This window comes from Nematolebias whitei, chromosome 16, assembly GCF_014905685.2.
Source record: "Nematolebias whitei isolate Nwh7 chromosome 16, NemWhi1, whole genome shotgun sequence".
NCBI lineage: Eukaryota > Metazoa > Chordata > Actinopteri > Cyprinodontiformes > Rivulidae > Nematolebias > Nematolebias whitei.
Window position 1 is genome coordinate 30213177 of NC_056513.1, and position 11746 is coordinate 30224922.

The following is an 11746-nucleotide window of genomic DNA, read 5'->3' on the forward strand; positions in this document are numbered from 1 at the left end:
GGTTTAGTTGTTATATGTATGGATTATACATGTAATAAATGTAAGAATAAGTGGTTAAGGAGTGGGAATTTTGATATGTTTATACTCCTACCCACTCCCTTGAATATGTAAAACAAAAAGTTTTGACATTATGCTTCATGCTGTAATTTTTAACATTTACATAAAAACTAAACTATGTGGTATTTTGCTACATTAAAGCCAGTGATCCCCCCCCCCCCCACACACACACACACACACACACCTACACACACAGTCAAAGGTAAAAACATTGCTCTGCTTTGCTTCATTGCATGTAATATCAGGACAGGAAACATGAAAGAAAGTTTGATCACCTCAGTCCAGTCATGCAAAACATGATCATTAGGGCAGTTTTATTCACATATAGAGAGCTATGTCACACATAGAATTAAAAATAGTACTAATTAGTGCATGTTTTGTATGCTTTGTCCCCCCCAGAGATACTCTGTTGATCTCGCCAACAGAGCAGATGAAGCCAATATCCCTCTCAGCGCAGCAGAACCTGAATTACCTGCTGGAACTGCTCCTCAGAATGGTCAGCTTAAAAATAATGCTCCACAAAAACAATATTACAATCCCACCATGTGTGTCCGTTCAAATTCTTGATCTGTGTATATGTTTCAGATCTGCAAAACTTTGAAGGGACTGAAACTTCAGTTAAAATGCCAGAACCAGAACCTGAAACGCAGGAGACGCAAAAAAGTAATCAGAACATACATTAATTTTTACTCTTTATAAGTGTTGCTATATATGTGGAGCTAAGATAAATGTGTTATTGGCAGAAAAATCCAGTCAGTTTAAGTTGTTTGCTAAATGTGAACTTTATTTTTCTTCCTCTTTTTCTTAAGAGCTGTTAAACAGAAAAAAAACGAAGTTCCAGTTATTGCTGCAAGCTATCTGTAAATCATCAAACCTGCTGTGGAAATAGTTCAATTCAGTTCAGTTTATTTATATAGCGCCAAGTTACAACAGAAGTCATCTCAGGGCACTGAATGGAAACATTCATATGTAAAAATAATAATTTAACACTATTTATCTGAGAATAAATAAGAAATAAGAATAATAAAAAAGACTATTTGTATTCACAAGAATAAACCATTCAGCAGCTTAATGGTGAAATAGATCAAGCCTGCTGTACTAACATGAACCACTTGATGGAAACGGAAACCCATTCAGCTTTTCTTTAAAGCAACTGAAGCTTCACGTCTCCTACGGGAAGTTGTTTCACTGAAAAGTATGAATATGAACAGAACTTTTAGATAAAACATTAATTAAATCAAACCTTTGGTTTTTATGTTCTCCTAGTCAAGAAAAAAGGTAGAACCAAGAATCCAGTGTCTTAATTTCTAACATTTGGAAACAAACATGAAAAACAAAAATAAAAAATCAGCTTCTTATATATTTTATTGTTTTGACAATTTGATTTTTCCTGTAAAAGTGAGACGTTTTCCTTGTTTCCTCCGAGGTTTTCCTGTGTTAAAAGGTAACGGGGACAGTCATGTCAGGACACGTCACTCTGGGTTTAAACAGAGAGCGCTGATGATAGCTTTAAAAAAGCAGCTGTCTCTTGAAATATGTGCTTCCTGGTGTCAAACAATAAAACAGCTAGTTATTTGTATCTGGTGCTAGCTGTCACTGAACTACTGGCTGGATATGCCTGTTTAATGTTGCTTGCTTTAGTTGGAGAAGGAATGAATGTGCAGTTTGTGCAGCTCATTAACATCCAGTACATTATATAGGAAAAAAAAAACTGATAAAGCACTGTGATGATAAATTCACTTTCAAAAATGTACACTTTAGTGACACCTATATATATATATATATATATATATATATATATATTTGTATGTATCTTCTTCTTCTTTTGACTGCTCCCTGTGTTAGGGGTCGCCACAGCAAACTAAGTTGCACGAAGACTTGGCAGTTATTTTTACGCCGGATGCCCCTCCTGACGCAACCACAGACCACCGAGCTACCACAGCCCTCTGTGTGGAGCAGGGAGCTGCTATCTAGGACACCCGGAGGAGCAGATGGTGGGGGTTAAGGGCTGGGAAATGTGATGTCATCATTAGCGCAATATGGTTTAAGCAATATTATTTTTGAATGAAAAAAACAGCATCAAAACGTTTGTGACATTAATGCACATGTAGCAGCTGTGTTGACTGATGAGAAGGGCATTCAAGTTCATTTTATGCTCATTCGCATCACAGCAGGGCCGCCCCAAGCCTCCATGGGGTCCTAAGCGAAATTTGGTTTGGGGCCCTCTATTTCTGCTAATAATGTGGATTACTGCAATCAACAGTCAGATGATCAGATTATGCACCAACCTAACAAACTCATTGCAACTCTGACAGCTCTGTTTACATGATCCTATATGTATATGTATATATGTGGTACTAAAGGTAATAAAGGGGAAATAAAACACCAGTATACAATGTATTTTGCAGCAAAGGTGTAATCTGGTTTATTATTTTTGGTTCCAAAGAACTGCAACAGTAATGCTGAAAATAATTTGTAGTGCAAATAAACAAAATAAAAACCATAAAATAACTTAGATGCATAAAAAATAAACTAAACTGTGCAAAAACAGACAAAATTAAATGAAATAAAAAACATTAAATATCAAGGAAATACTTAAATAATGTAAATGAACAATTACTTGAAACCACGTAAAACGGTTTTAAAAAGAAATGTAGAGTTGAATAAATAGTTCTTAAAACTATGTAAATGTATGCAACAATTTGCAAAATCTAAACTTAAAATAATAATCATTACAAAAAAAAAAAATCTATTCCACCTAGGGGGTGGGGCCCTAAGCAGCTGCTTAGTTTGCTTATGCCTTGGGCCGGCTTTGCATCACAGGTGGTACATGAGGTGGAATGAAATTATATACTCATGGTCCCAGTTACACCAAAAATAGCAAAAAATATAAAGTATAAAAAGAAACAGTATATAAGGGTCTAAGAGATATGCTAAACCAGGGCTATTCAACTAAATTGCTCAGGGGGGCACAGTTACTGAAAGCCAACAGCTTGGGGGCCGGACAGCCAGCAATTAAAGTCATTATCAGAGTCAGAGTCAGAGTCAGAGTTTCTTTATTGTCATTCGCACCTCATGTGGTACATGTGGTGGAGCGAAATTATGTACACAGGGTCCCAGTTACATCCAACAATAAAATGTATAAGAAAAACAGTAATAACATCTAAGATATGAACTAAGAAAAACATCAACTAAATATACACTAAGCACTCATAACATAAAACATTGAACATCAGCACAAACATGAACATGAGTCTGTGAGCAGATGTGCACGCATGAACACATCAACATTGAAACAGATTATGTAAATTATGTAAATATACCAAAGTTTACAATGATCTGTTACCTTTTAAATTTGTTTATTTAATTGCATTAAATCATAAATGCAATAAACAGAACCCAAAACCCAGAACCCCCCCCCCCCATACACACACACACACACACACACAAATTATGAAGTGGGCCAGATTGAAGTCACCCCGCGCGTCGCCAGTTGAATAGCCTTAACACTAATAATGTAAAGCAATACAACATATCAACAGCAGCCCGAACATGAGTCTGTGATGAGCAGATGAGTACGAATGAATACAGCAGCATGAAATAATCAGCAGCATGATGTCAGCAGCATACGATCAGCAGCATGAGATCAGCAGCATGGATAATCAGCAGTACAGACAAGTCACTTATCACCAATTAAAATGGAATTACAGTGATTTTTTTTCCTTACAGTGATATTCAATTTTTATATGTACAACATTTCTCTTTTCTCAGACACTTTTTAGTAGAAAAGAAAACTTCACTAGATTTAGATGAAAAATAATTATCACAAAAGAAATACTGTATGTTTATGAATTTTGGTTAGATGAATTTAAGCTGATCACTAAAGTCATGGAGATATCCGGGGACCTAACAGACAAACATCTTTTGCCAGAACTATTCTCTACAAAAGGTGACACTGATAATAAACAGGAAAAAGGAGCAGATGGCCGTCACCTCTGCTTTCCCTCCAGCTAAAACCAGCTCAGATAATGACAGGGCGATTCTACTTTCTCACAGCTTCCCTACAGCTGCTCAATTGTGCCCCATCAGGGACCGGGTCAGTAATCTGCTGCCTCGTTAATAACACAGTGACCCCATGAAATGACACATGCCCAAAAGAGTTCCTAACCAAGTACAAATGACTTCAGGTGTGTATGAGTCCAGAAGACGTGTAGTAGCTAAAGATGTACGTTTTTTTTCAAACAGCAACTCTGTAACATCATCGAGGTTTAAAATGATGAAAGCTCTGATGAATATTACCAAACTAACGCACTGCAACAGCTCCTGTTGTGAAGGCATTCTGTAAGATTGGGGTTTCTGCATACCAACATGACAGTCCACCTGTTTTCTTTGTTATTGTCACTCAAAGCAAAAGCACCTCTTAAATCACCAAGTTATTTTTGTGATATATTTTGTGTTTGTGTTCCACAGCTGAGGATGGTGAACCTGCTGTTGATCCCAGCTCTGAGTCTGCAGCTCCACTCCCAGCTCCAGCTCCGGACAGCTTAGAGGACGAGCCCAAAGGGGATGCTGTCGAACAGAGCCCCTCTGTGCTTGTGAAGTCCAACTCAGAGGAGAAAATTGATGATGATGATGGTGACATCTCCAACAAGACCTCAGTAGAGTCTCTAAAGGAGATGAACGAGAACAACAACAACAACAATGATGACACCCACTTTGGACAGAGGAGAGGTTGGTGTTTGAGTCACAGGTCATGCCTCACCCATAGAGAACACAGTATTTGATTAACACGCATCATTTCAACATGTTTGTCTCTGCATCACAGGAACGTTGCTTAATTTCCATATAGTGTTTTTTCCACTGTTGGCTTCAGTAACACTTTCAGAATTGTGCGAAAAGTTCAAGCCACTCATGCTTTTATTTTGTCTTTCTGAACTGGTTTGGAGAGACAATACTAGAAAATTCCTGGAGAAACTTAGACAGGACTGCCACATTATGGCCATTTTAAATTTTTGATTTGGCACTGCTATGAGTTTGGGTTCACTCTCAGCTACAACCATACCACATTTCAGCTCAATCTCTCAAAGAATGACTGAGTTATAGTCAATTTTGTGTTTTCTGAGGTAGCTGTGGCAGCCATCTTGAACTAAAATGGTTCCAGAAGTTAATCAGTTCTAGAGATACATGTGATGATTACTTTCTGTGAGTTTCAAAAAATCCAACAAGCTGTTCATGGGATATGTTGCTAACTGTCACACAATCTAAGTATTTCTAAATGTGTTTCTGATGTCAGGTCAGATATATGAAGAGAAACTCTGATATTTGTCTTAACAGCAGTGAACATAAATCACCTGACTATGGCTTCCATTTTACAGAAGCTCCGCCTTCCTCTGTAGCCTGCCCCTGCCCAGCAAGACTAGTTACCACACAGGGGAAAAGAGGATAATGTGGAGAAATCTTGGTTTAAACAAACAGCTGCTGTGTAAAAAGTATAAGATCGATTTAAAAAAATTGCTTGAACAGTGAGTGAGACAAGAGATTGGTTCACACTCGTGTGAACGTTCACATTTTTACAGCACTATATATCAGATATACATATAACGAGTTAAAAACACTCCTCACATTTCGATCTGAACAAAAGTTTCAAAATTAAAATGTGGAAACAGATTAAATGGTTGGATTCTTCTTTTTGAAGCACCTCATCAAAAAAACAAACATAACTCCTACATCCAAATCAGAAGTACAGGTGGAATGATGACAAAAATGCCTACGTTTCGATGTAGAATATGCATGTGTATCTTAAACGATGTGGTGGTAGGAAGTTTGTTCAATGACATACTGAGTTTTGTTCAGAGACCGCTTGACTCTAGGTCATGTGACCTCATTGTGGCAGTTGGAAGCTGTGTAGTTCTGTCAGTGTTTTTCAATGGAAAAAATGGCGTCTTTGTTTGCAAATTATGTCGCCTTGATAACTCGAAACACCAATAAAAGTAATATCACACATCACAGTGCTGACCCAGTCAATTTTTATTATATTTTTAACAAAGTATGTTTTATTATTTTGTCGGTTTTAAACACACAACAATACAGAATACAGAACACCCCCACCCCCTTCCCTCCCACACTGGATCAGTCAAACATGCATAAATAAACTAAACAGGCACTGGGATGCATTCTACATACAACATAAAGGGCCACCAAATGTCCCAGTTTTTTTGCAGAACCCATTAGGGTGTACCCTTTTTTTTCCAGATGGATGTGGTACATCATCTCCCTTATCCAATGTACATATGCTGGGGGGTATGGGTCCTTCCAGTTGCACAAAATTAGCCTCCTGGCCAGAAGAGACCCAAAAGCAATCATATTCCTCTTGCATTTGCTGAAGGACGTATCCACAGGAACCACCCCGAACAGTGAGATGAATGGTGAAGAGTGAAAAGTTTTGCCACATATTCCAGAGAAGGTGTCAAATATAGATTGCCAAAAAGTCTGCAGTTTGGGGCAGGACCAGAATGTATGCAGAAGTGTAGCTGGAGTTTGTTTACAATGCGATTACATGCGTGGTCCAGATCGGTCTTGATCTTGGACAGGTTGTTTATGGACCAGTGCAGCCTGTGCACTACCTTGAATTGAATTCCTGCGTGTCTCAGGCAGATTGAAGATGAGTGAATATTCTTAATGATCCTTCCCCAGATTGAGTCCGATATGGGTTCCTCCAAGTCTGCTTCTCATTTCAGTTTAAGGGAGTCCAAACTGAGACAGTCATTTTGACTGATTAATTATTGCTTCATTAAAGCTTGCTGAACCAACAAGCCACCACTTTTTAATCACATTATTTCCCAAATTTTTATTCTTCATAATTTTGCGTTGTTAATTTTTCATTTTTGTTGATTGTTTTATTTTTGATTTAGATCATTTACAGAATACATTTCAAAAGATAAATCTGATCTCTTCCTCATTTAAGTTAATGTTTATTGATTGTGGTACAGAGTTCCATGTACTTTGCAATTAACAAATTTAATTTATGTGGTTAAGTTCTGATTATCAAAGGGTGAATAAAATACTCAACCTGTTATTGGTTAGTAAACTGACCTGGTGCAAATAAGACAGCAAATAAGTGCAGAACTAAAAAATGGGAAAAAAAGCATCACCCTTCTTTTTCCCTCCTTAATGCTCAATATGTATTTTATTTTTTTTTTGTCATTTTTCAGTTATCAATATAATCAGTTCTTTATAGTGACAGATTTTTGAAGAAACTTTCAGAAAGTAATCTTTTGACACACATCTTCAACTGATTAACTTTGGGACCCACCCCAATTTGAGATTTCCACCACAGTTATACGACATTAGAAAACACGAAAATATCCATCCATCCATTATCTTTACCCGCTTATTCCATTTTGGGTCATGGGGGTCGCCGGTGCCCATGTCCAGCAATCACTGTGCGAGGGGCGGGGTACACCCTGGACAGGTCGCAAGTCCATCACAGGGCCACATAGAGACAAACAACCATTCACTGTCTCACTCACACCTAGGGACAATTTAGAGTTACCAATCAGCCTAACATGCATGTTTTTGGTCTGTGGGAGGAAACCGGAGTACCCGGAGAAAACCCACGCATGCACGGAGAGAACATGCAAACTCCACCCAGAAGGCCCCTGGACCGGGGTTTGAACCAGGGACCTGCTCGCTGAGAGGCAGCAGCTCTACCAGTTGTGCCACCGTACTGCCCACGAAAATATCTAGAACTCCTATTTAGTCGAAACTGAGCCAAAATCTAATGTGGTAGTTGCTGAGCATTGCACCCAACACATACATTTAGTGCAATTCATGGCACAACATCCTTCCTTAAAACCTTGGCAAGGACTGACAGAGTCAACTCAACTAGTCTTTTACCAAACAAATCCCACCAACTGCATGACATATTTCAGTGAAACTCTCGGGAGGTAATTATTGGTTGAACATCTACATCTAATTATATTTTGAAGTTAATTCACAACAAAATGGCCACCACAGGTAATTAATCTTAGCCTACACAGCAATGACTTTTCTCCAGTGAATTTTACAGCTATTGAGCTAAAATTTGGTGTTTTAACCGACAGTCATTCACAACACATACATCAAGTGGTCACAAATAATGCAAGATCGCACAAGCTATTGCACAAGATTGTACCCAATGTTATTTTCATTGGACCAAAATGACTATAACTCCATCATTTCTCAACATATGAGGATCTTAGCGTAAAATTATAGCTTGAAAGGCAGCAAGTGATATTCATTCCCTCATGGCCAGGTCATGAGTTCTGTGAGCTTTTTTCCATTGTCTTCTATTAACTGCAAAGTACAGATTATTTTATTGATGCTTGAACTGAAACAAGATTATTTGGATCAATATTTTCTCATTTTTTTACTTTTACTTAGGCCTGTCACAATAACAAATTTTGCGTGGCGATTAATTGTCTCAGAAATTATTGCGATAAACGATATTGTTTGAAATTTGACAATAATTAGTCATTATAGTCAAATTTAAAAAGAAATGTTTGTTAATTTGTTTTGCATGTACTACCTTTTTTCAACCACCGAATGGCAGTATAAGACTGTTTGAACCAAAGGATGGATAGTGAGGGAGCGAGCAGCGTGTCTCTTTAAGAAAAATGGGAGGGAGGCCCCTTGACATGACATGGGCTGTCTCTCTTCCGTTCTCAAAATGGCGGATGCTCGGTGTGGTTTGAGCTCTTTAGCATAGCATTTTTCACACAAAGCTTTTAATACAAAATCCATAAACAAGTTCTCAGCTTCTTTTTGCAGAGAAAAAAAAACTTTTTACACGAAGGCACGGGATTCAACCATGAATTTTGAAGCTTTGACAAGACATAGGTTTTTTTCCTTCGAGTTCGGCCTATTAGCTTAGCTCGTAGCTTAGCTTCTCAGCTTAGCTGCTTTTAACGATCCAAAACACAATTTTGGACAGTTAAAATGGATTTTAAAGAGAAAAGAGAAAGGGAGGGGTCAATGAAGATCACCAGATTTGAGCTTTTTGTCATCCAGTGTCTTTAGAAAGAGAGAGACACGAAGAAACGATAAAGCCGATAAATGAAAACGAGGTTGATAATATTCATTTATCATGCGATTAATTGATTTATTGTTTATCACGACAGGCCTACTTTTACTCGTTAAAAAATGACTTGAAAATACAAGTTTGTGTACATCAACATAAAATCCACCGTGTGTCTTTTTGTCTACAGATGTGCAGACAAGAGGCGAGCTACAGGAAGCGTGTGTGAACTCTCTTGTATGAAAAAAAGCTGGCACCTTGTTTCTGAAATGAGGTAAGACACTAGCTGACAGATGTCCAGCTGCAGCTGCTCAGCAAACTCGGGTGTTAGTAAAAAGTACCCCCACCAGAAATGACAAGTTGGCAGATCACATTTTAACCACCGGCAGTGCTGTGTTACAGTTTCCTGTCCTCAATTAACAAATCAAAAATAGAAAAGCAAAAACCATTAACTCTAAATTTATAAGGTGCTTCCCCCAAACTGTAAATCATCTTGATGGCCAGCCTGTCGTCTTGTAGTCTATAAATACACACTGTAATAATGGCACAAAAATACAGGTATTATCACAAGCAACGTTTTACTTTCTTACAGCTTGCTTTATATTTTTGACTCAGTTTATTATTGATTGCAAAAACGCAGTCAAGACATAATTTTTCTAACAAAAATTTTTTGGTATCCGCCGACTGCAAATTACCCTTTTCCTCATCTGACCCCTTCTCCTATTTCTGCCACAGATGGATTCCTCTAACACCAGTAATAATGTGGTCCTTTCATTCTAATCATCAGGTGCTGCAGGATGTAAGAGCTGCCACCACACCTGCACTGCTTCTCTTTTTTTTTTTTTTTTTTTGTCTTCTCAGAAACACTCAGGGCTTCGACTTGAGGCTAAAACATTCACACCGCCCTGAACAGCTGCTGATATGCTCACACCTGAGAAGCAGAGGACTAAGCTACTCCACTGTTAGCAGTCATGGATGATCTCTTTTCTGACAAAAACACCAACTGCTAAAAGTGCCAAGAATCTCATTTTGAGCAAAGGCAGTGTGCATCCTGAGAGTGTATTTTAGATAAAAGTGCAGCAGCATTTACATTTATTTTTTAGATCAGTTAACAGCAGCATCCAGGCATACTGTATAAAAACTACAAAAAAAAGTGTTAATCCACAATCATTGTATATTTATCATGGACAGCTCTGATTTTCCTACTTTCCCACCCTGAAATTATGTGAAAACAACCTGTTATCTCCTCATTTGTACACTTGAACACAATTTTTCTTGCTTCTGTGAGTAGTTTGAAATATTTTGGAGAATTTGTAAAAGCCATACAGTTTTCAGGGGATCTAAACTGCATCTGCAAATTTTTTGTGGTGTGGCTTTTGTGGTTTCCTTCCCACAAATCTACACAAATCCTATCAAATCAGATTGGTATCTGTAGAAGGATGTTAGAAATGCAGCTGACAGAAAAAAGACATGGAGGAAAGGCAAAGAGGAGATACAAACCGGATTCCAAAATAGTTGGGACACTAAACAAATTGTGAATAAAAACTGAATGCAATGAAGTGGAGGTGCCAACATCTAATATTTTATTCAGAATAGAACACAAATCGCAGATCAAAAGTTTAAACTGAGAGAATGTATCATTTTAATGGAAAAATCTGTTGTTTCCAAATTTCATGGCGTCAACAAATCCCCAAAAAGTTGGGACAAGTCCATTTTTACCACTATGTGGCATCCCCCCTTCTTCTTACAACACTCAACAGACGTCTGGGGACAGAGGAGACCAGTTTCTCAAGTTTAGAAATAGGAATGCTCTCCCATTCATGTCTAATACAGGCCTCTAACTGTTCAATCGTCTTTGGCCTTCTTTGTCGCACCTTGCTCTTTATGATGCGCCAAATGTTCTCTATAGGTGAAAGATCTGGACTGCAGGCTGGCCATTTCAGTACCCGGATCCTTCTCCTACGTAGCCATGATGTTGTGATTGCTGCAGAATGTGGTCTGGCATTATCGTGCTGAAAAATGCAGGGTCTTCCCTGAAAGAGATGACGTCTAGATTGGAGCATATGTTGTTCTAGAACCTGAACATAGTTCTCTGCATTAATGGTGCCTTTCCAGACATGCAAGCTGCCCATGCCACAAGCGCTTATGCAACCCCATACCCTCAGTGATGCAGGCTTCTGAATGGAGCGTTGATAACAACTTGGGCTATCCTTGTCCTCTCTGGTCCGGATGACATGGCGTCCCAGTGTTCCATAAAGAACTTCAAATCGTGACTCATCTGACCACAGAACAGTCTTCCATTTTGCCACACCCCATTTTAAATGACCCCTGGCCCAGTGCAAACGTCTGAGCTTGTGGAGCTTGCTTAGAAATGGCTTCCTCTTTGCACTGTAGAGTTTCAGCTGGCAACGGCGGATGGCACGGTGGATTGTGTTCACTGACAATGCTTTCTGGAAGTATTCCTGAGCCCATTCTGTTATTTCCTTGACAGTGGCATTCCTGTTTGAGGTGCAGTGACGTTTAAGGGCCCGGAGATCACGAGCATCCAGTAGAGTTTTACGGCCTTGACCCTTACGCACAGCGATTGTTCCAGATTCTCTGAATCTTTTGATGATGTTATGCACGGTTGATGAT